Below are 25,082 nucleotides of genomic sequence, written 5' to 3'. Positions count from 1 at the left end.
GCCAGGCAGCTGGAAGCGAACATGAGGCTAGCTTGCTTCAGTGACTGCGGACTCCAACGTTCCCCGCCTGCCTTGCCAGCCTTTGAGCCGGCAGTTTGAAACTTTGTAACAAATATAGAAGCTAAACAAACGCCGGGATCTCAGAGCTGGAGTTATACATTGTTTCGATTATAGAACGCTCAGCAGCGGAAGCCTCAGAGCTAGAGCCAGAGCTAAAGCTGGCCTAGAATAAAATAAAAAAAGAGAGAAAAAAAAGGAGCGGTTGGGAGCTTCAGTCAACAACCACCAGCCTGAAAGCAGCCCTCAGCCCCTCACCCAGACTGGCCAGGCACCCCAGTGGGGACCCCCACCCTGAAGGGTGTGTGACCAGCTGCAAACAGCCATCATCCCTTCATCCAGGCTGGCCAGGCACCCCAGTGGGGACCCCCACCCTGATCCAGGACACCCTTCAGGGCAAACCAGCCGGCCCCCAGGCCTCTATCCTATATAGTAAAAGGGTAATATGCCTCCCAGCACCGGGATCAGCGGAGCAGCGAGGCCTCCTGGCACTGGATCAGCATGACAGGGGGCAGCGCCCCAACCCCCTGATCGCCCTGCGGCTCTGCATGTGACAGGGGGCGGGGCCACAACCTCCCTATCCGCCCTGCTCTGTTCATGACAGGGGAAGGCCCCCCAACCCCCTGATCAGCCATGCTCTGTGCCTGATAGGGGGGAGCTCCCCAATCCCCTGATTGCCCTGCGGCTCTGTGTTTGACAGGGTGCAGCACACCAACCCCCTGAACGGCCCTGCTCTGTGTGTGACAGGGTGCGGCGCCCCAACCCTCCCTCCCCCCCAGGGGCCCTGCTCTGTGTGTGACAGGGTAGAGCCATAACCTCTCCATCGGCCCTGCCCTGAGTGTGACAGGGTGCAGAGCCCCAACCCCCTGATCCGCCCTGCTCTGTGTGTGACAGGGGGCAGTGCTCCAGCTCCCCTATCGGTCCTACTCTGTGAGTGACAGGGGGGAGCTCCCCAACCCCCTTATCGACCCTGCTCTGTGTGTGACAGGGTACGGAGCCCCAACCCCCCTGATGGGCCCTGCTCTGTGAGTGACAGGGGGCAGCGCCCCAACCCCCCAATCGGCCCTTCCCTAAGCGTGACTGAGGGTGGCATCGCAACCTCCCGATCCGCCCTGCTCTGTGCATGACGGAGTGGCGCCCCAACTCCCCAATCGGCCCTGCTCTGAGCCTGACCAGGGGCTGCACCTAGGGATTGGGCGTGCCCTCTGCCACCCGGGAGCAGGCCTAAGCCAGCAGGTCGTTATCTCCTGAGGGGTCCCAGACTGCGAGAGGGCACATAGTATATATATAAAAGCCTAAGCGACCTTTCAACTGTTCAACTGGTAGCTATGATATGCACTGAACACCAGGGTCAGATGCTCAATGCACAGGCATGGAAACATAGAACAGACTGATGAATCTCAGAGGGAAGGGGGAGGGTGGGAAGAGATTAACCAAAGATCTTATATGCATACTAGAGGCCGGGGGCATGGATTCATGCACTGGTAGGGTCCCTTGGCCTGACCTGCAGGGATTGGGCCAAAACCGGCAGTCCGACATCTCCCGAGGGGTCCCGGATTGCGAGAGGGCACAGGCCAGACCGAGGGACCCCACCAGTGCAGAATCTGTGCACGGGGCCTCTAGTATGTATATATATTTAGTTTTGATATGTATATATATTCACTTAATTTGGATATATATGTGTATACATACACACAAATATATATATTTAATTTGGAGATCATATATAATGATATATATATATACACATATATACATATATACATATGTAGATATATATATATTATATATATGTATATATATATAATATATATATATATGAGCAGGACATAAAAATAATGAAATATAAAGAATAAAAGTGATAAATTAGAATATATTAAAATCAAGAACTAATTACCATCATCATAACCATTAATAGAGTGCAGTGGTCAGAGAGTGAAAGAAAATATTCTCAATAAATATAATGAACAAAGGCTTAAATCTTAAATATATAAAAAATATTTATAAGTTATTACAAGTAATTCTGCCAACTTAATAAAAACCTGCAAAAGACTTAAGCTTTTAATTCACTAAAGAGAATATGCTAATGCTCTAAAAATTATAAAAATACAAAACTTCATTAGTCATTAGGGGTAAACAAATTAAAATGCAGTATGTCACTGCTGCCCACCCAAATGAATGGCGGAGATAACAAGAGATAGGTAATACCAAGAGTGGATGAGGAAGTGGAGTAATTAGGCTGCACATGTACTGCAGGTAGGAATAAATTATATAGATATAAGAAGTATTTGGCCATATTTATTAAAGTTGAAATATGCATACCTTATGATCTAAAAATTTATTCCTAGGATATAAACAACAAGCATGTGTATATGCATTCACCCAGAAGCACTTACAACAATAATCATAGCAGGATTTTTCATAACTGCAAGTAGGAAGCAACCTAAATGCCCACTAGCATATTCAGACAAAAAGATAATATAAGGCTGTAGGGTGTGGCTATAGGGTTAAGCCTGGGACTGACCTGTTGGCAAAGTCACAAACAAGTCTCAGACTTAGAGGGCACAGTCCTCTTAGCATCATTAGGTGTGACCTTATGACACTCCCTAGATCCTTCCTAGGTAGCTAATGGGCTGTGGGTGGTGCAGCAAGTACTGCTAAAACAAGTGAAACTCACAAGAACATTGTAACTATGGTGACCACTACCTTGTTTACCTTTGGCAATAAAATAAAGGCTCAGCTTGCTGTCTGGATCTCTCTCTGTGGCCTCAGCCAGGCACAGGAAGATCCACCTAGACCCAGCTTATTCTCTCTGTCTGTCTTTTCTTCAGCTTTTCACTGCCCTAACTCAGGCTTTCGAACCCTTGGCTGAGCTGTCTCTGCACATAAGGCTATAGAGATGAAATGAATAAAAAACTTCAACAACTAGCAACAGCAGGTATATTTTTTTTATCCCATCCATAGCTCTGTGGATGTTTGCTTTGTTAAAATTAATGAGTGGCACATATGAGACTTACACTTTTCTGTATTTGTTATGCTTCAATTAACTAAACAACTAATTAACAACTTCAACAACAAACAGAAATCCCCAAACTTGACCAGTACTTGCCACCTTGATTGCTACCAAGCTATTCTCAGCCACTATCATCTATCCTCTGCAATAATTCTCTCTCTCTTTCTCTCTCTCTCTCTCTCTCTCTCTCTCTCTCTCTGTCTCACACACACACACACACACACACACACACACACACACACGTCCCCATCTACTTTCAAGAAAACAACCACTTTTACAATGGAAGTCACACTTCTATATAAAATCCTTCAGTGGCTTCTCACCTCCGGTCCTTGCCACAGCTTACAAAATCCTGAATAATTGGGCTTCTACTTGACTCTCAACTCATCACTACAATTCTCATTGATCATGCTGCCTGCCATGCAGGCTGGCTTACTCTCTCCCAAATATGACAGATAAGCTCCCCGTTGAGTGCTCACCCCTGTGTCGAATACTCATTCACAGACAGCAACAAGATGGACTTCTCTCATCATCCTGTGCTTGAGTCTCCCCTGTAAGTGGAGGTGAGGGCTTCACTTACCTCCCTATTCAAGAACCAGCACGTTGCCATCACTTTCTATGCCTATGCACTACTCTGTTTTCAAAGAATGCATTATTGCATATATCTGATATATTATTTCAGTAATTTCTTTTCCCACCTTGTAGAAGTTTTCATTAAAGCAGGTCTTCATTTAATTCACAATTTATTTCCAGAATTTACAATCATACCTCGCACATTTGTTGAATGAATGAATAAATTACCTCACAACTGGGAAGCAGAAAATGAGAAGAAAACTGCTTAAATGCATTTAATTCCTCATCTTTCAGAGCAGGGGTAAAATATTTTAAAATTGTTATATAAACAATGAAAGACATTAGATTTATGGCCAAGAAACAAAAAAAGCAGATCTTAAAAACAGAAAAAGTGAAAAATGGGCATCTTCAGAGACAATAATTTAAAAGTGGCTACTGGTAGAAGGGAGATGTTCTATTTTAGCCTTTGACAGAGTTTGATTTCTTAAATCATATAAATTTTAAATGTATTTTTTTAATATCCATAGGATCTTTAATAATATCCTGTTTCATCTCTGATACTTGCAATTTGTGTCTTCTCACTTTTTTCTTAGCCTTGCTAGATAGAGGTTTATTAATTGTATTGGTTATTTCAAAAAAACAGCTGTTGGTTTTGTTTTCTCCCTATTGATTTTCTGGTTTCAATTTCATTGATTTCTGGTATAATTCTTTTTATGCATAATGTAATTTAGAAGGAATTTCAGCCATTTTATGGGTTTATCATTTTCTAGAAGAAATTTACTTTGCACTGGCCAAATATTCAGACAGTATCTAATATATAGTAGTGGTTGCTTACTAATTAGTAATCCAATATATAAAACCCAATAAATAAAAAAATAGAAATAGAGATTTAGACAGCAAATTTTTGAGTGTGTTTTTAATTGTTTAGTGTGCTTGATTTGTCTCTAAAAAAACACTACCATTTAGAAGAGCTACAATAATATATCACTCAATTTAATACCTGGCACATGGAAGACAATCAATAAATGCTATTGGCCGAAACCGGTTTGGCTCAGTGGATAGAGCGTTGGCCTGCAGACTGAAAGGTCCCAGGTTCGATTCCGACCAAGGGCATGTACCTGGGTTGCGGGCACATCCCCAGTAGGAGATGTGCAGGAGGCAGCTGATCGATGTTTCTCTCTCATCGACATTTCTAACTCTCTCTATCTCTCTCCCTTCCTCTCTGTAAAAAATCAATAAAATATATTAAAAAAAATAAATGCTGTTGAATGAAGAAAAAGCAGGTTTACAAAGAGTAGAGAAATATCCTTGGTCAGGTAGTACATGGCTCTACTTAATTGAGATGTTGAGATTTCTGTAGCTTCGCCCCTGGGATTGTTGGGCAGACATCACAAAAAAAAATAATAGACTCTGTACTGGACACATTATAGATGCCTGATTAACACTTGTTGACACTGACATCGGCACTTGACCAATGTGTAAAAACATTTCTACGTAGATAAATACCTTATGATAGAACAGTTATGTATTAAACAGTTAATACATGTTAAATAGATGAAGACAAATAAGTTCATCTATTATATAGAATTGGTTATGCCAATATGATTACTTATGTTATTGATAAATCTCTATGATTTGAGTCTATAAATTAGTTTTTATTTATTCATTTAATAACTGCTAAATAATTCCAAGTACTTGTCAAACATCTGTCTAAGTTTTATATGCAAAAAGGAAAAAAATGAGAAAAAGACTGTGGCCTCAAAATGCTTGCTAACACAACCTTAAGAAATAACAGATATTTAGAAAAATAAATATTTAGGAAACCAAAAAGCCATAAATGATGCTAGATTACGTTAGCTCAACATAATGCTTTTCAAATTTCATTTAAATTTATATCTAAATAAAGTTTTAAAAAGAAATTAAGAGGGAATTTACATTTAATTACTGGGTGAGTACATATCACAGTCTCCCAATATTTCTTTCTTTCATTGTTATGTCTACAATTTTTCAAAATACACCAATAAAACATTTCTCTTTTGAGATGAATATAATGGGAAACTGTCAAAATAAAAATGAAAACCACCCTTTAAAACATATTTTCCTCAATTATTTTTATAACAGCTAAGCAAGTGAAGGGGCGAGGGCTATGCCCTCCATCTTGCCTGTATCCTTCATGTTGGGGCCACGTGCGGCCTTCTTCCCAGAAGCCCAGGCCTCTGCTGGCCACGCCCGGGATTTTAAACTAACCAATGACAATCAAGGGAAGTGCGCGCCATAGATATGACCACATCCTGTGTAACAGGACCCGGCTTGCACCTGGCCAATCGGCAGAGCACAGTCCTTTCTCCTCCCCTTACTCTGACCCCCCCCCCCCCTATATAACCGGTCTCTGGGCGGGGTTCGCTCTCTTGGCCACTTGGCTAGCCGATGTGTCGGTGAGTCTGGTGGATGGAGAGCTCAAGCTAGCTTGAAATACAGATTCTTATGCTTTTGCATCGGATTGGATGGCTCCCTGGTGTGGTTTCTTGGGAATCTTGAAATCTGGGCATAACATTTGGGGGCTCGTCCGGGATTCCCAAGACCATGCAGGGATCCTCAATTCGTAGAGTCTGCTTGGCCGCGGTAAGTGTCTATGTGTTGTGTATTCTGTCCTGTGTGAGCTCACTTCTGGAATCTGTGCCTGAGGGGTCTAGGGCGGACGCGCCGTGAACGACCACAGGCGGGGGAGAGTTAGAAGACGTTCTGCTCCCCACGAGGAATGTGTATTCTCCTCACGGATATGAGAGATGTGTATTCCTCTCATGAGAGATGTGTATTCCTCTCGCGGATTTGAGACGAGGCGGGTAGCTCCCGCCGGGTTTGGCGTAATGCCATCGTCTAGTTGCTACCATGGAGTTGGAAGACTGTATTTTCGGGCCCGTTTGTTGTTTATGTTTGTGTTTTTTTTCGGTTTTGTTTTCTGTGGACTTACTGGACAGATGTTATGGGACGGACTCAGACTGCTCCTTTGGGTATTGTGATTGATCATTTCAAGGAGATTGCGGGAGGCTTTAGAGCTCCCTCAGGAATTGGGAAGTTGTTAGGAATTGAATGGATTGTTTAAACTCTGAATGAATGTCTGGTGAAAGTATGTGAGTGTAAAGGCAGGGGAGGGGTCCCCGCCCGCCCGCGCGCCTCCCAGGCAGGGAAGGTGAGCAGGGATCACTGTGCCTGGGGCCAAAGGAGCCGCTTGCTCTGCAGTCGGGGGCAGGCGTGCAGGAGCGCAGTGCGCGGTGACCGCAGCCCTCACCCTGGAGCCCAGCCGCGCCACGGGCCCAGGCGGCTTGGGCTCCGTGGTGGCGGCAGCGGCGGCAGGGCATTGGCCCCCGGGCTTGTGGCGAGCGAATGGAGCCTGGTGGAGTGCGGGGGGGCAGGGCCGGCGCGTAGCTCACAGGAGGCGGGAGCGGCGAGGCCCCTGGCGGCGTCGGGTCCAGGGGGAGGTCGCCACAGCTAGATCATAGAAGTTAAATGTAAAAGTTTTAAAATGCATCCGGGATTTCTGTGCATGTGTAAAAGGAAAAGGCCAGTTTAAAAACGAGTGCGCATAGTTTTGAGCTGAACCTGACTTTTTGCTGTGTACAGAATAAAAACCCGAGACTGTTTTGGCCTTAAAAAGTGGCGGAGACGAACTTGACAAAGAAATGCAGGCTGGTTTCCCAAGGCGATTTAAAATGGCTCTTTTAAAGTTTCCCGCCCTAAGGCAAGTACCACCAGGAAGTTGATAGTCAAATTTACATGTGAATAGCTATGGGGGTTGCTTTTGATTTCCCCAGCAGAAAAATTGTGACCATTTTGAAATTTAGCCAGGCTTATTGGCTGGAAACTTAAAACTTTTAAGTTCAAATCACCTATGAAGCAGGAAGTGTGCTTGAATCCAATTTCTAAAGTAAAGTTGTAATAAATACCGTTTCTATCTAAATAAGACATAGGTCAAGAATCCTGTCCTGGGATGTGGGAAAGGGAAGACCCCCACATCTGTTCCTGTCAGGCCCCCATCAGGGGACTTGGCGGTGTTCCTGTTATCTGCTCAAGATCCCAAGACTGTAAAAATACTTGTTCACTGAAAAGGTGTAAGTGTAAATGTTTATTTGATGTTTATAAGCATCTCTGTTGTTTACTGGGAACTTTGATTTTCTATGTGATATTCTGTGCTGGGTTGGGATTTTGGAATTCTAGTCTGATTGGGACATTTAAGGATGGGGCTCACAGTTTCTCAAGGCAAAGATTTAATGGGCCCTTCCCCCTGCCTGTGCTGAATTAGATAAAACAGGCCAGTACTGATTAAGAAAGACAATGGGCCTTGGAATCTGTAAAGATAGGCGGGAATGAAGCTGGTCAAATGTACTGGAAGGGTTTGGTCTAGCAAAGGAGGGGCTGATACCCCCTCCTAGCGATCATGTTTGGCAGGCCCCACCCCCTATCATTCCTGACTTTCTTGCTGCAAGAATTGTCTCTTTTCTTGAGAGGGCTCCAGAGGGCGCACGAGGACATTTGGCTGCACCTTGGCGCCACCCAGGCAAAAGGCACCACCTGGAGCCTCGATGGAAAGGTCCCTACACCGAACTCCGTGGTGCTGACGACCCCCACCGCTCTCAAGATAGACGGCGTCGCGACCTGGGTCCATCACACCCACGTCCGGTCAGCGGACCCATCCATGATCCGGAAAGACTTCGTCACCACATGGAGCGTTGGTCAAGATCAACGCAACCCGCTCAAGCTCAAGCTACGGCGTGCTCGACCTGCCTGATGCTGGTAACATGACTCGCGATCACTCCTGTCACCAGGAGCCCCCACAATATTGTGTCATCTTCATGGACATGGCTCCAAAGAGACAAGGACAATTTATAGGATCACATGTTTAGTAGCAGAAGCTTTGGCTGCCTGAAGCGGCCATGATGCCAATAGTATGTTTCATTGTATTGATATGTCACATTAACCTTTGATTCTTTTGCAGGTTTGAATGTATGTTGGCTGTCCTGGAAGGGTACTATGTGGGGTGAACCCCAAAAAGTAAAGGGTACCTAGCTGCCAAGAGGGCAGGTGCCCACCTGGGCAGGGAACAGTGCCCATCAGGTTTTGGTCTCTGTTGAGAGACAGCTAACAGTTGGCAGCCTGTGTACTGCTTGCAGGCCTTTGTGACCATGCCCATGTCAGGGGTAGTCTGAAAAAAGCCTGTTTAGAATAGAAGGTCTGAGGCATGGTTATACATAGAAAGAAAGTTTAATGCCAACAATTAAAAGGAATTGGCAAGGAAAGTCAGAAAATCTTAGAGTAGATCAGTATGTCTTTCTTCTTATGTAATTCCTCCGAAATTTGGCAATGCTAACATGGCAATACATTTCTTTGCATGGATTCAATAAGACCAGTTCCTAATAGTGGTTTTATTAATGGAAAACTTTGACTGGAGTATCATGTTTTAAAGAGCCCTGTCTGAGCTCTAAAGACTTGAAGCCAGTAAGAATGCCACGAAGAAAGCCTGGTATCCTGCTTGGAAGCCCTGAAGATGGCTGGCGCTGGAGCGTCAGGCCCATGCCCTACCATCACTGGTGGTTGGTAAGAGTAGAAGGGGAGCAGTAAAGATGCCTTTGTGTCCCTGCAGAACCCCCACACACTCTGGGCCGCAACAAGTAGGAGGGCTACTGAGATGGGCCTTAAAGCCTGGAGCGTGGGCTCAGGTGGAGTTGCTACAGGTGAGGGATTCACCTAACTCAGCAGATACTGCAGGCGGGCCTGATGGCAGCTGGGTGGCGTGGCTTCCTGGCCCTACAGGGCATATTAAGATTCAACCATGAGATTCCAGCAAAGGTAGTCAGTTACCATTCTTGTTGTGTGTATGCAAACATCAGGACAGTAGATAAATTAATCTTAATTTGGCTTTTTGATAGCCATGGAGGAATTTTAAGAAGAAAAATCCTATTTCAATAGAAGTTGTTAAAGCTAAAATGGTTTCTTTCCCTTCCACCAGACCATTTGTTAAGATATGTCCAGTATGGGCCTCTAGCAACGGTGGAATGGAAAAGCAGTCCGTCTCATGATTGAGCCGGAAGTTCCAAGACAAAGGGGGGAATGAAGGGGCGAGGGCTATGCCTTCCATCTTGCCTGTATCCTCCATGTTGGGGCCACGTGCGGCCTTCTTCCCAGAAGCCCAGGCCTCTGCTGGCCACGCCCGGGATTTTAAACTAACCAATGACAATCAAGGGAAGTGCGCGCCATAGATATGACCACATCCTGTGTAACAGGACCCGGCTTGCACCTGGCCAATCGGCAGAGCACAGTCCTTTCTCCTCCCCTTACTCCAACCCCCCCCCCCCCTATATAACCGGTCTCTGGGCGGGGTTCGCTCTCTTGGCCACTTGGCTAGCCGATGTGTCGGTGAGTCTGGTGGATGGAGAGCTCAAGCTAGCTTGAAATACAGATTCTTATGCTTTTGCATCGGATTGGATGGCTCCCTGATGTGGTTTCTTGGGAATCTTGAAATCTGGGCATAACACAAGTAAGGCAATGGTTAAATATAAGTTTAGGAAAAACCATAAGCATGAGAACCCAAAATATATTGCAATGATCAAATATAAAACTGATATCCAAACAGTCTCTTTTGCCAATAGCTCTGTCATCTAGAAAATGAGATGATTTGACAAAATAGAGTCTCTGTAACATAATAACTGAGATCAGGAAGAGTTCTCTTTCAGAGGAGAAATTACTGAGTCTTCACTGTGGTCCTTTGTGCCACCAGGAATGGGCTGCTGGGAAGATGCTCCTATGTAGCTGCTGTTCCAGCTATTTCACCTTTGGATTGTTCATGCTTTTAAAATTAGTTCATCTCTGATCAAAGGAAAATATGCTGTTTCATGAGGAAACAATTTTTAAGTAAATATCCTAAAAATATATATGACTTACTGATGCTGATGTGGATCTGTACAGAGTTAACATTTTCTAGCTATTTGATAATCATTCAATAAGCAATGCTCTTATTTCATACTATTATAATTAGCCTAGGTGAAAATTCTTAAAAATAATATGAGCTGCCCTAACCGGTTTGGCTCAGTGGATAGAGAGTCGGCCTGTGGACTGAAAGGTCCCAGGTTCTATCCTGACCAAGGGCATGTACCTTGGTTGCGGGCACATCCCCAGTAGGAGGTGTGCAGGAGGCAGCTGACCGATGTTTCTCTCTCATCGATGTTTCTAACTCTCTATACCTCTCTCTTCCGCTCTGTAAAAAAAAATCAATAAGATATATTTAAAAAAATAAAAATAATATGAGCTATGATTTTAAAAGCAACATTAGTTTAGTGTCACAACTAAGCTTAGCTTTTGAGCAAACATAAAATAATTCACTATGTTTGGAAACTTTGGGTGATTTTAAGCATATTCTAATACTTTTCCCTCATGCAAAAGACTTTAACACTTTTTAAGTTATATTTTACCAAAAAGTCAGTTGCCTTCAGAAATACAGAATTTAATCGGTTTTATCCTATGTAATAAAAGCATAGTATGCATATTGTCCCCTCCACCAGAGTTCTTCTAGAAGTTCAACCAGGGGGCGGGCTGGCTGGTGGAAGAGAGGGAGCCCCAGCTGGTGGTTGGCAGCCGCCAGGGACCTTACCAGTGCACAAATTTTATGCACTGGGCCTCTAGTATCTTATACTATCCCAGCTTCCACAAACACAAGAATATTAAACAAAGCAAAACTTTTCAACAAGATTTCGCAACTTGCACATTGATACAGCCTATAGTTTGTTCCTCTGCCAACTTTCAAGAACACTGACCACAGTTTGAGAATGTCTGCATCACAAGAATACTTATTCTGCCAAAAAGCACTTCAAAACCAAGAGTAGTCTGAACATGGTAAAAATAATGCCAAGGATTAACTTCATATAAATAAGCAAGCAGTAAAATGAGAATGGGCATAGACCTAATCTAAGGTGGGTCTTCCACAAGTAAGAGGAAGAAAAGAAAGATACCTGTTATTTTATATTCAATAGATATTTTTAATGCGACTACTATAAGCAGGTGTTGTTTGTGGACCTGAGTATTTAGAAGGAATCAAAACAAATATAAGAAAGTAAACCTCTAACTTCCTAAATGTTACATTCCAGTTTGGGGAGGGGGTGGTGGCAGGAGATAGTAAAAAATTAAAATCTATGTTAGTAAGTCATATAGAATAAGTGGTGATGAGTGCTAAGGAGAAAAACACCTGGCATAGAGATAGGGTTTGTGGATAAAGGGGTGGCGATTTTAAAGAAAGTCCACCTAGAGCTTCTGGAGAAGTTGAGGCCAAAGGAAAAGAAACACCTGAGGAGGTGTGTGAACATGACCATGTAGATATCTGGAGAAAACATTGCAGGCAATGAGATGAGGTTTGAAGCCATTGGAGGATTTGGGGCTCAATATTAATTAAGGTTATATACTATATCAATACAGAATCAAGGATGACAACTTATGTATGGACAAAAGACGGGTGTAGACAAAACAGAAAAAAAAATAGGAAGATACTGCAGAAATTCAGGTGAAAGGAAATTGTGGCTTGTACCAAGGGTTCTGGAGATGGAGATAGTTTATAAGAAGTTTTCTGAGTCTGGGTATTTTTCAAAACATAGGTCAGAGGGAATTTGATGTAGTGTATAAGAGAAAAATGGGGTCAAATAGGATTCTCAAACCATAGCCTAAGGAACTGGAATAATAGAGTGGTCAATAGCAGAAATTGGTAAAACTTGCAACAGTGAGTTTTCTTCTAGGAAAAAGAGAGCTTATTTTGGCACAAGTTAAATTTAAAATTTCTATTAATCAGCCCAGTGAAGTTGTTGAGTTGCCATTGGTATATAAGACTAGAAATCAGAGGGGAGTTCTGAAGATAGATACACATTTGGGTTATTAACATATAAAGAAAGTATGGGGTATAAAGCCATGAGAATTAAAGACAATGTGAAAGGAATTACTGTAAAATTAAATCACAAAGAGAGATAGTGGCTAGACACTCAGGCAAAAGAGGTCTATGATATGAAGAGGAACCTGAGATATGGCGAGAGGACCTGACAGAGAACTAATTGGAAAGTCAGGAGACTGTGGTATCAATGAAGTGAATGAAGTATTTCAAGGAAAAAGGGGGTTATTAGTGCTGCTGCTCAGTCATATAAAATAAACAGGGAGGAGTAACTATTGGTAACCTTGACAAAAGTAGTTTCCCTGGAGGTGTGGATATGACAGCTGGTGTCTGGCTGTTCCTGTGAAAATGGGAGGACAGAAAATGGGAGGACAGAATATAGCCACTCTTCAAAGGGTTTTTCTATAAAGGCAAAGGAAAAAGTGGTGCAATATCCAAAGGGGAAAGCAACATTGAGAGACTTTCTCTCCCAATATGAAAGCATATTGGTATATTTAAAAAGAAGTTCTAATAGTAAACAAACCACACACACATCCACACGTCAATGATACAAGAAGAGAGCATTCCCATATACTCCACACACATTTTCCTCTACAGTTAAAATTTTTCACGACTAATAAACTAATACTGATACATTTTTATCGCCCAACACCATAATTTATTCACCTTCCTTTAGTTTTTTTTTACCAAATGTACTTGTTCTGTTCTAGGATCCCATCCAGGAAAATACACTGCATTTAATTATCATATTTCCCTAGGGCCCGCTTAATTGTAACAGTTTTAGATTACTTTATTTTTATTACCTTTTCAGTTTTAAAGTCAAGTACTGATCAGGTAATTTTGTAAAATGTTCCTCCATTGGGATTGGTCTGATTGGTTCTACTCATTGGAATAGGATTCTGTGTTTCTGAAGGGAGACCACGTGGCTAAAGTGCCATTTTCATCACATCACATGAAAGGTACATACTATCAGCAAGACTTATCGCTGTATTGGAACTGGAAAAACAAAACAAAACAGATTCTCTTTATTGTTTCTACTTCAACATAATGGAGTTGGTTGTTAATAGGTAAAGGTTCTGCTAAATTTAAATGGTGTGTTTCAATAATTTCCCATTTTTTTGGTTATGTTAGATACTTTTGTCTCTATATTCTTCTTTGCATCTATAGATAGATAGATGATATAGATAGATAGGAAAGTATTTATCATACCAAACCAAATTATTTATTTATATATTTCTCTACATTTTATTTGCTTATATAGCCAAGTTTGACTTCTTGTATCTATTATTGTAGAGGAGACACAAATTATAATTTAATGATTAAATACATAAATGCTAAGATTAGAGGTTTTCATATGCAAGACACTAAATAATTTTTAAATATTAGAGAGAATTAAATATAATTACTTGTAGGTGTTCTCAGATTATGACCAAATCTACATTGTTAGTCTCATCTATAATAATAAAAGCATTATATGCTAATTGGACCAGACAGCCAAACAACCTTCCAGATGACCTTCCAGAAGAACCCGGAGCTGCAAGGGCTGAGCCCCTTGCACAAATTTCGTGCAGCGGGCCTCTAGTAATTATATATTTTAATAAATTTCAATATAATAAAAAAGGCTAAAATTTTGGGGAAAGTAAAAGAAAATGGGAATTTCTCTGATTTTGTTTTTTAAAAGTATCTCTAAGATTCAATAGTAAGGGGTGAAAAAAGTGTTACTGTATAAGCAATAGAAATTTACATAGAGTAATTGCTTTGGATTTCAATCCAATTTTACTAGCATATATTTTCAGTATAATTTATGACTGCTTCATTTTGAAATAGTTATTGTATTTTTAAAGGTAGATTGGTAAAGATCAGTCCAATTCTCTGTTTAACTTATCTAATGCCTGAGCTTTAATTGAGTTTATCCATCAAAGTCACATTTCATTTGGAGGATGGATGTCAGACTATAGCAGTTAGCAATAATAAAGGAAAGGACTTTAAATTAACTAGCAATAGTATCTTAGAACAAAAATTAAAGTTTATGTTCATGGTCAACTTAGAACTTTCATTCAAATTAAAAGCATAGTTGAATACTGAATGATGCTCAGTAGTGTCACTATAAATTGAAGACAGATAACAAAAGGTATTTAAGCCCAGTAAATGTATATGTCCAAGTGTGCCATTTATAGAATTGTGTCCATATGGAGATTAAAAAAAAAGTTAAGTCAGTAGCATAATAAGTAGCTTATGTAAAATTCAATATGCTTTGATTTGCATATGTAATACACTCATTAATAGTGACATATGTAACTCAATATAATCAGGATACAAATTTTTTTCCTTTGATAGTTACACAAAGTAACTTAAAGAATGGAGGAACAGAAGGAAGGAACATATATACCTGCATTTTCTGGGTAATTATCATTGTCACTGGCTGGTGTTTGTTATTTCCCTACTCCTAGACTATGTAGCTGAAAACGATATATGTAGAAAATGGCAGAACTCCTACATTAGCTGCACGCTTCGTGCAGTAGGGTTGTTATAGTAGAAAAGGCTAAGTAAAAGGCTCTAGTTATCAACATAGTAAAGTAAAAACAGTATTGCATCCCTGAGGGGGTATCGGGTCTGTGCCACCATCTGGGCTTGACAAATGAAAGAGTCTTGATTACCACTCTGTGCCCATTAACTTGCCTATGTGACCTGTGCAGAAGACAAAAGTATTTGGAGAAGGGCAGTGGCTTATCATAATTTAACAATGTAATTGTAGTGTTGCTCTGAATATTGTGTGTGTGTGTGTGTGTGTGTGTGTGCATATAAACTGGTATATAGCTTTTGATCTAGTCAGGCAATCTATATATATAAAAGACTAATATGCAAAGTGTCCCTTTGGGAGTTTGACCAGGAGACCGGGAGTTTGACCACTTGCTATGACATGCGCTAACCACCAGGGGGTGGCGTGAAATGAAGGAAGGCCCCAATTGGCAGCCGGGGAAGGGAAGCCCCCGCCGGCAGCCAGAAGGCCCTGATGGGCCTTGATCGCCAGCCAGGCCTAGGGACCCTACCCTAGTTTTTATATAAATATTTATTTTAAAATTTCAACATGCACTTCATTTGGATATGTTACTCTTACCAAGTTACCAAAAATCCAAAAAGCTGGAATTTTTAGTGGGGTCCAAAAAACATATATATTAAAAGGGTTTTCAGTAAGGCCAAATGCCATAGAAGCTGATGTGCCCCTGGGATTTTACAATCATGAGATCTCAGGTGCTCTAAATGCTGGTGACAGATAGGAAGGAATGAGGCAGGCCCTCACAGATGAATTCAAGCACAGGCCTTTACGATTCAGAGTAGAACTATGCCAGTCTCTACAGATCATTAATCTCCATTTGAGAAACAGCTTGTGGCTTCTGTTGTGCTCTCACATAAGCTGAATATTTGAGCATGAGCCACGGTGGCTTCCTCATCACCCAGTCACCAAATTCACTCAAGAAACTGGTAATTCTTGGTTGATTGCCTTAAAGAAGGAATGTAACAATTGGAAAAGCAAATAGACTATGAATATCATACTGGCTTTTGGGTTTCAAATGCCTTGCTCTTCAAAAAATGATTAATTTATTAAGATATAAGTTCACTACATGTATTAGAAACCCAACTTAATAACAGATCAACTAAAATAGAAGTTTATTTTTTTTCACAAGAAAGTCTAAAATTATGTGGTTTATGGTTCTGCTTTTCAAAAGCACCAGAATTCTAGAGGCTTCTATCTACTTGTGTGTCAACCTTATTTATGATGTCTAAGACAGATGGCCACAACAGCTGTCAACGACAATGCAGGAAGGAGAAAAGGCAAAGAAGGGGAAATTACAGCCATTTACTTTAAGACAAAAAAAGGAGGTTGAACAAATCACTTTTTCTTATATCTCATTGGAACAGAAAAGTGAATATGCATGACCAAAACTAGGAGGCGCAAAATTACTGTTAGTAGCAAAATGTTTTTAGGAACAAAAAATGTAATTTTTAAGAAAACGTCTTGAAAAGGATTGAGGTAGCAGGGAATTAGATTGTGAAGGTGAAGTAGGAGGCAAAAAGACTGAAGAAACAATTCTATCCATGGACATTCCAAGTGAAAAGGGATTTGGGATGGGGAGAATAAAAAGTTGAGAGAGATCCATTGAGCCAAATAAACAATAAGAAGATTTTTGAACACAGAATATCAACTATTCAACATTAAATAGCTCATGTTCTTGTTATAATTCATTGCTTCTAATTGCTTAAAATTTTCTGAACAATCTCACTTAAGCCTCATGTCTTTAGGCTTTGGGGGGAAATTCAAAGGAAGGAGCTGAGACCATGTTGGGGTTGATGCGGTCATACAGATGAAGGAGCAGGTGCAAGGTGCATGAGTGGAGACAGGAATGCAGAAGCAAGAAGTGACTGAAACAACATAATGGTTTGAGGTATTTGTAGAATTTCTAGAAAGGAGTTTAGGCTTCTCTATAGAAAAAGACATGGAATCAGAATTCAAGTCTATCTAAACTTAGATCTTAATAAGTAATGAGCAATTTATACAATCTTATTATACTTTCCAGGTAGGGAGGGGTTCTATAAAAGTGTTGGCAAACGGTGTAAGTGGGTAAAAAAAGAAGTTATTTTATTCTAGTGTATCAGAAATCAATTACAAATATTACAATTATATACTTAGCAAAATCAGTAGATTTTAATAGAAAACAGAATTTCAGAGCTGTGAAGTGCATTAACTAAGATTTCACAGCAGAGCTAAGAGCAGGATTCCAGGCCTGATGGCACTTGCATAATAAGTGTCTTTTACATAGTATTACATCTCCTCCAGTCCTAAAGGTCTCCATGTATTTGGAGTTCTTAACTAACAGTTCCTGTCCTTAAATTTTATTTTCTCAAAATTTCCTGTCTTTCAATTTTCAAAATATATTTAACCAATTATTAATGAATAACTATACCAATGACATATATACTCTTTCATATAATCATCCCTCATTCATTCATCCATTCACTCAATCAATCACAAAATACATATTGATGGTATATGTCTAAGCATCATTCTAGATGCCAAGAAATAAAAACAAGTACGATACATATATGGTAAATTTTGTTAGATAACATCAAGCCATAACGCCCTTCTTTAGATATCAGCATTTATTTGTTGGAAGCATAGCATCTAACATTTATTTAATACTTAGTCTCAATGTCTACCTTCAATGCTTTAACTCCTTAATTTACTCTTCACTCTAACCTTTGGGGATTGGTAGTTTTCTTTCTCACAAATGAGGAAATTTGAGATAGATAAGTGAAATAACTCACTCCAGGTCACATGGCAATAAATGGCAGAGGCAGCAGTGAAATCCAGAGGCCCTGGCCTAGCCCATGCTGGTAACCTATGTGTGTGACCTCTGTTTAACTCCCTTGCAGAGAGATGGGAAATGGAGAAATATCAGACTACTTCCTAACTGAACCTACTCCATGCATATAAAATGAGATCTAATTTTTATCTTAAAGATCCTTATATCTCTGTGTATACATACCGAATACCCACCATTTATACATATTTGGGTTTATAAGACAAAATCATTAATAAAACAGAACGTGAGGGCATATGATCATTCAATATTCTCTGAAATAAGCCAAAGCTATGACATAAAAAGAAAGGAAGACACTCTTGTTCATTCCCAGGAAGAGCATTCCGCCTGCTTTGCTGAAAACAGAACAGCCTGAGACCAATTGACTAGAGGAGGCTAAACGCACACACAAGCCCATTCTCTTTAAAATAAAATATTCAGTAGCGAGATGAAATTAGTGACCATGAAAAGGGTTTTGAGGACATAAAACTGGAGGACAGATTCTGTCAGGGCATTTCAAGGCATTGGAAAGGGGGCCCACCTCCAGGGCAGCCAGTGGGGATTGCGCTGGAAAAGAGAGCGCTGTCATCAATCTCGGTGCAGCTGCAAACAGAAGAGCCATCAGAATGACAGCTTTTGCCGTTGGATTGCAAAAGAAAAAGAAATCAGATGAATGTGTCAATAATGGACTCCACATGCACCTGGTAATTCATGCCCAGATGATACATTTGGCAAGATCAAAAATAATATGGTTAAACTTGAAGAGGGGATTCCTACCTAGATCGGTTAGAGATTTCTCCTATTTTCATCAACACACTTAAATTTATTTATGACTTTCTTATTTGAAATGAATGAGTATTTAAAAATATCTTGCAAAGGACTTTCCAAAAAAAATGGTTGAAATAATGGGTGGGTAAAAATAAGGGAGATATATCCTCTTCACCAGACACCGGTATAATTTTCAGTGACAATTCCTAAAAATAAAATCAATTTTAATGTAGAGCATATAATGTTGCTGCCACTTGCTAAAATTAGAATGTGAAATGGATATCTGTTTGTGTGGATTTCCTATAAAAAAAAAAGCCAATAGATAACCACAATATGAGCTCAGTCTGAACGGGATCCTGAGCATCAGAAAGTAAGAAATGCTCTCAAAATACTCAATATCCTTCCAGATTACCCCCATCCAAAATTTGGCCAAAATTAGGTTGGAAACAGATTCCTCGATCTAGATCCCATTTTGGTTTCCTTCAAATTTCCCATACTGGGTCTGTAAAAATCATAGATTAGCCGATTCAAATGAGTGTACTGCATGAAAACTATTCATTTCTATTTCAAAGCACAAAGAAGAAAGGTTTGCTGAATCTCTCTCTTTCCTCATCTCCACTTGTCACTCTACTCTTACTTCTTAGGACTTCTGGACCCTCAGGGATGAGGCAAAAAGTGGGAGCAGGGAGCACCTAATATACCCACTCCGACTACTCTCACTTAGACACATCATTTCCTATTTGTTTCCTCTCACTTAATGAAGGGGTAGACAAGAGTACAAAGTTGAATAGAATACACCACTAATAGTATTTACAATTTTCTTTCAGAAATGTCCATCATTTCATTCATGAATATTGGATAAGCTCTGCAATATGGATGGATGTCATATTTCCCAAAGTTGCAAAAGCATGTGTGCCTGGGTTGACTAGACAAGTAGGACCTATTATTCCCAATAACTTTTCTCTAAACCACCTCATCTAAACTTTCTAGACTTTTTATTGTCTGTTCTCTTGTTGAAAGATGTAAGGCAATCAATGTTGGTCGTCATGGATCAGGTAGCAATTGAGTGATTATTTAGTTGCAATTGACTTTAATGAATATAAGTTAAAAGAAAACCATTTCTGCTTTCCATGCTCTTTGAGAACACACTGAAGTAAATCAAACTCAGTTTTGAAAATCAAAATAAATCAAGAAAGATAACAAATTTAAGTAGCTGTGAGAAAGATCTATCAGTAAGGAATAAAATATAAGGACTAGCTTCAGGTATCTGTACTCACTCAAAACGTATTCAATTTACAAAATCTACCCTGATTTTAAGGGTTAAAATGAAAATACCAAATGAGTTATCCATATTAATTTTAATTTTGAAGTATTTAATGCTTCTTCACCAATTTGCCTTATATTATATTGATTAGATAAATATAAAAATTATTAAGCTGATTTCTTCTACATGTAGAAACATTAAAAAATATAAAACTGGATTATAGCTCATGGTTTTACCATAAAAGTTATACATTACTTAAAGCATATTTCATCTTATGCCCCCAAAAGTGATATTAAATTTCAATAAAACATAAGGTATGTCTGTAAACTATGTATGTAATCACTGATTATTTAATTTTTTTTAAAAAAAAACAACAAAGAAATTTGACCCACCCTTCTTTCCCCTTTATAGCATAAGGGTATATTTTTGTGTAGCCAGGTTTTGTTACTTTAAAAAAGTGTACAGAGACTCAAAACCTCAGTTTCTTCATAAGTAATACAGGGCAAAACTTATCGTGTGTGTTTGTGTAACTTATTTTTCATTTTTAAATGACAAAATGCTTGTTAATCGCTAAGTATAATGTCCCTGTTAAATACTGATTAATTAAATGATTTAATAGCTTTGAAACAAAAAATAAACAAATAAAGCAAATGAACAAAAGATCACATAAGAATGTCAAACAAATTCCCTCAGTTACCAAATACATTTATCTTTTTTATTTGAGTCTGAGAAAATATATATTACATATGTGGATAGATGATAGATAGATGATAGATAGATAGATAGATAGATAGATAGATGATAGATGATAGATAATGTATTTATATACTTATACACACATATGTATTATCGACAAGATAAAACTACCAATTCACCAACAAATTTCTATATTTGAAGGCAGGCATGTTTTGGTTTGCTTATGATGAAACATTTTCTATGTAAATGAATTGCTTCTGAAGCTGTCTGCTTGTCAAATGTATAAGGCATACAAAATAGCTAGAACTCAGCCAATGATAGCATATTATCTCGCAGGCCCGATCTCATTAAGAACAATGCAGAACTCCATTAAAATGTGTGAAGAATAATTTAAATGATGACTTTTTTGATGGAATAATAAGAGTTTGTCATATTTATAACAAGTACAGACTCAGTGACAACAACAAAATAATATTCATTTCTAAATCATTTTGTAGATAACAGCAAAATATTTTTTTCACTAGTAATTAGAGTTTAGGAAGTTGAAGGTAGGGAAGAGTATGAAGAAAGATTTAGAAAACACATACTTTCCATTTTAGAATGGTAGTTCTTAAAAGATAGAATTGAAGTCCTTATCTTTTCTACTCATGTTGTTCCTAGAGTAAGTCTAAGTGCTTTCTAGTTTTCCAATTTAGGTCCTTATTTGTGTAGCTCACTGTTAATATTCAAAATATCATCCACATTTTGATACATTACAAGTAAAGCCACTTAAAACCAAATAATATGTAGTTCAGGGTTGACACTGTAGTTTAGATTTGTCATTAGCATCTGCTACCTGACTTGAAACCTTACTTTCTATACCTTTTCATCGAAATTTCAGTGAATATTTAGAAGTACTGAAAGGACTCTCAGCCTTTTTTGAGAAGTTTAGAAATTCAAAGAGATGGTATAGAAAAAACATTCAGAGGAACTTGAATTAATTTGCTCCTGCTGGGAGATTGTACCCCATGCTTTTCCTCGGGAAAAATTACATTGCCCATATATTGTACTTCCAACTGAGATTTTTGTGTTTATTTTTGCCATTGAACAAACACTTAAAGGACAGACATAGTGACATGTACTTTATAATAGTCCTCCATCCTCCGTGGCTTCTGATATGTCTTCCCAGCAGGCCTCCTTGATTCAACTGTCCTGTAGCCCATCCTGACCTCAGGAGTAAGACTGTGATCTGGACATGGCTAGTGGCTGTCCTTCCACGGTTTTGTTTGTTTGTTTTAATTTTGAAGTTTTTTTTATTTGTTTGTTTTAGAAAACAAGAAAGACTGTCTTTACTCCCTGGCTCTGTGTTTTTGTGGATGCTAGGATACCAGATTCACCTGTTTCTACCAGTTCAACAAATACTCTTGAGCGCATGCAATGAGCCGGGCACTATTCTAGACACTGAGGATGGAGCAATTAACATTACAGCCTTCATGGAGCTTCTATTTCAGCCCCGAGAGAGGATGACAAAATGAAACTGGCCCCAAGAATGAAACACTTTGATTTTTGTGATCTACCCTGTTAAGTCTTACACAATTGGTATCCCATCTTCAAACCTCCATTTGTCATATGTTTCGTTTCAAATAGTTTGTTTGTGGTATCTTGTAGTTGTGGCCAACCGTTCCCAAAGGAAAACTTAAAAAGTTCACTATTGCCTGGCAGGCATGGCTCAGTGGTTGAGCGTTGACCCATGAACCAGGAGGTCATAGTTGGACTCCTGGTCTTGGCACATGCCCTGGCTGTGAGCTTGACCCCCAGTGTGGAGCATGCAGAAGGCAGCCGATCAATGATTCTCTCCATCATTGATGTTTCTATCTCTCCCTTCCCCTCTCTGAAATCAAATATGTATATTTAATATTTAATATATATTAAATACATATTTAATATATATTTAATTCACTATTATTAGAAGTATCACAGATTATATAGTAATATGAATATTGACTTATTTTCATTCTTTTACTCAGTCTCTCAATTTATGAATCTTATAAAAAACACGATGTGTTTCTCACTAAAATGAAAATATTTATTTTATTAGCCCACTTTTAATTATTAGCACAATTTGAGAATTAAGCTAAATGAGCAATATTTGTTAGAAAGAACAATTGGTATGACCAGCTTCTGGATTTAATAAATCTATAATTGAGAGGACATTTTCTAAAATTGCAGAGCTTGCCGAAACCGGTTTGGCTCAGTGGATAGAGCGTCGGCCTACGGACTGAAAGGTCCCAGGTTCGATTCCGGTCAAGGGCATGTACCTTGGTTGCGGGCACATCCCCAGTAGGAGATGTGCAGGAGGCAGCTGATCGATGTTTCTCTCTCATCGATGTTTCTAACTCTCTATCTCTCTCCCTTCCTCTCTGTGAAAATCAATAAAATATATTTAAAAAAAAAATTGCGGAGCTATATTTACATATTTCCTAATGTGACATGCAAAAGTGAGATAAGTGTTTTACTATACATCCAACATGCTGAAAGGTAGAACAACAAACTCTATATACACTAATAGCTGAATCCTCATAGAAAATAATGACAAGGTCAAATTGTATCAAATAAAAACTCTTTATTGAGTCCCTACTCTATTTAAGGTACTCTGTGATTTACTCTTAAGTGTTCATAGTAAGAAAAGATAAGTTCCCCAAGGACCTAACAGTCTGTTTGGGAGTTGAGAGTGCCTCAATGGTTGATTGTCAGCCTATGAACCAAGAGATCATGGTTTGATTCCCAGTCAGGGCACATGCCTGGATTGACTGCTCAATCCCTAATGGGGGTCATGCAGGAGGCAACCAATCAATGATTCTCTCTCATCATTGATGTTTCTATCTTTCTCTCCCTCTCCTCTCCTTGCTGAAATCAATAAAACATATTAAAAACAAACAAACAAAACAAAACCAAACAACCACACAAGTACTTGAGGGGGGTTCTCTGAAAAAAATAAATTTATAGGCAGGTCATCCATTTAACAAGTTATTTAATAGAATTTTGATGTAAGAAAGAGAAAACTAATCAAAGAACAGTAAAAGCATATAATAACTTAATAGGATAAATAACCTATCTCAACAACTATGCTTATTATAAGATATCAACAAAGAGGACATAAAAAATGTCAACCTTCAAAATGATAAGAAAATATACAGAAATATGTTTATAATGATTTTAAGTTGCATCAACCTACATGTTTTACATTTGTTACTAAGATTTTGTTTTCCTAACAATTTTTGAAGTTGAATTTATAAAAATGTTTATTTTATCTAATTTAAAATATTCCAATAAATAATTTTTAAAAATCTTATTGAAATCAAGAAGGCAATTCTTCATATAAAATGTACCCACAATTAAAATAACTTTTTTATATTTTGTGTTTCATGTCAATATAAAGTGCATGTTCTTTGCCTTACAAAAATTTCCAATGTTACCATGCATGAGATTAGTACTAAGAAGTTAAGTATGTTGATTTATTTTCTATATATATATTCTCCAGTATTGCAGCATTAATTTTTCAAGTGATATTTAAAATCTCAAGAAAGATTAATATAGTACTGAATAATGGTGGCACATGTGTAAAACATTAACACTGCCCTTTACCCATCTTGCATATTTCACATTTATTTGTTTAAAATATGAGCAGTACCACATGACTTCAAGCATCTGGCATGCAGATGGAGAATTGTGGGTACCAAAATATCAGATCTATTTTGGTGGAGTAATGAATACCCCTGCATATGTTGTCTTTGAAAAAGAAAGTTTTACAGTTTCATGCGAAGTGCAAAAAAAAAAAAAGCCTATTATTCTTAACTTGGAAAAAAATATGTGGATGCATTAATGGATGTCACAAAAGATAAAGATCTTTGGATAATATCTAGTCATATAAAGTGAAAATCCAAGATTAAAACAGCACTTGATGGAGAGTAAAGTGTTATCTTTAGGTGGAAACAGCTGATGAGGGGTTTAAGCACACAGGTATGAACTTCTGCAAAGAAGACTGAGGCTTCTTCCAGTAGGCTGCATGTTTATATAGAGAAAAACGTAGGAGTCAAGTAATCTACTGAGATGCTTCAGAGACGACATGAGTGACTAAATCAAATCGAACTTTTAGAGCAAAAGTCATCAGGAGTTTGATAGAAACCTAAGAGGGATATCACAAAGAATCACATTCACTATGCATGTTCTGTTTTCTAGATAAAGCTTCAAATTTATTTACCACTCAACTTCCTACCTTTTTAGTTGATTTTTTTTTATATATATATTGCTGTTACCTTTTAGGTTTTGACCCTGTTACTGACCCCCACTTTCACAGATTTTATTTTTTAATGCACTGGAGATCCTCTACAATTTGTTGAAAGTAGAGTGTCAAATACAATACAGAGGCATTGAAGAGGCACCTGTGTCCTG

This window comes from Myotis yumanensis, unplaced genomic scaffold (genome assembly GCF_028538775.1).
Source record: "Myotis yumanensis isolate MYYU_CA2020_CCGP unplaced genomic scaffold, mMyoYum1.0.hap1 SCAF_5, whole genome shotgun sequence".
NCBI lineage: Eukaryota > Metazoa > Chordata > Mammalia > Chiroptera > Vespertilionidae > Myotis > Myotis yumanensis.
The sequence above is the reverse complement of the archived record's forward strand: the minus strand, read 5'-3'. Positions refer to the sequence as shown.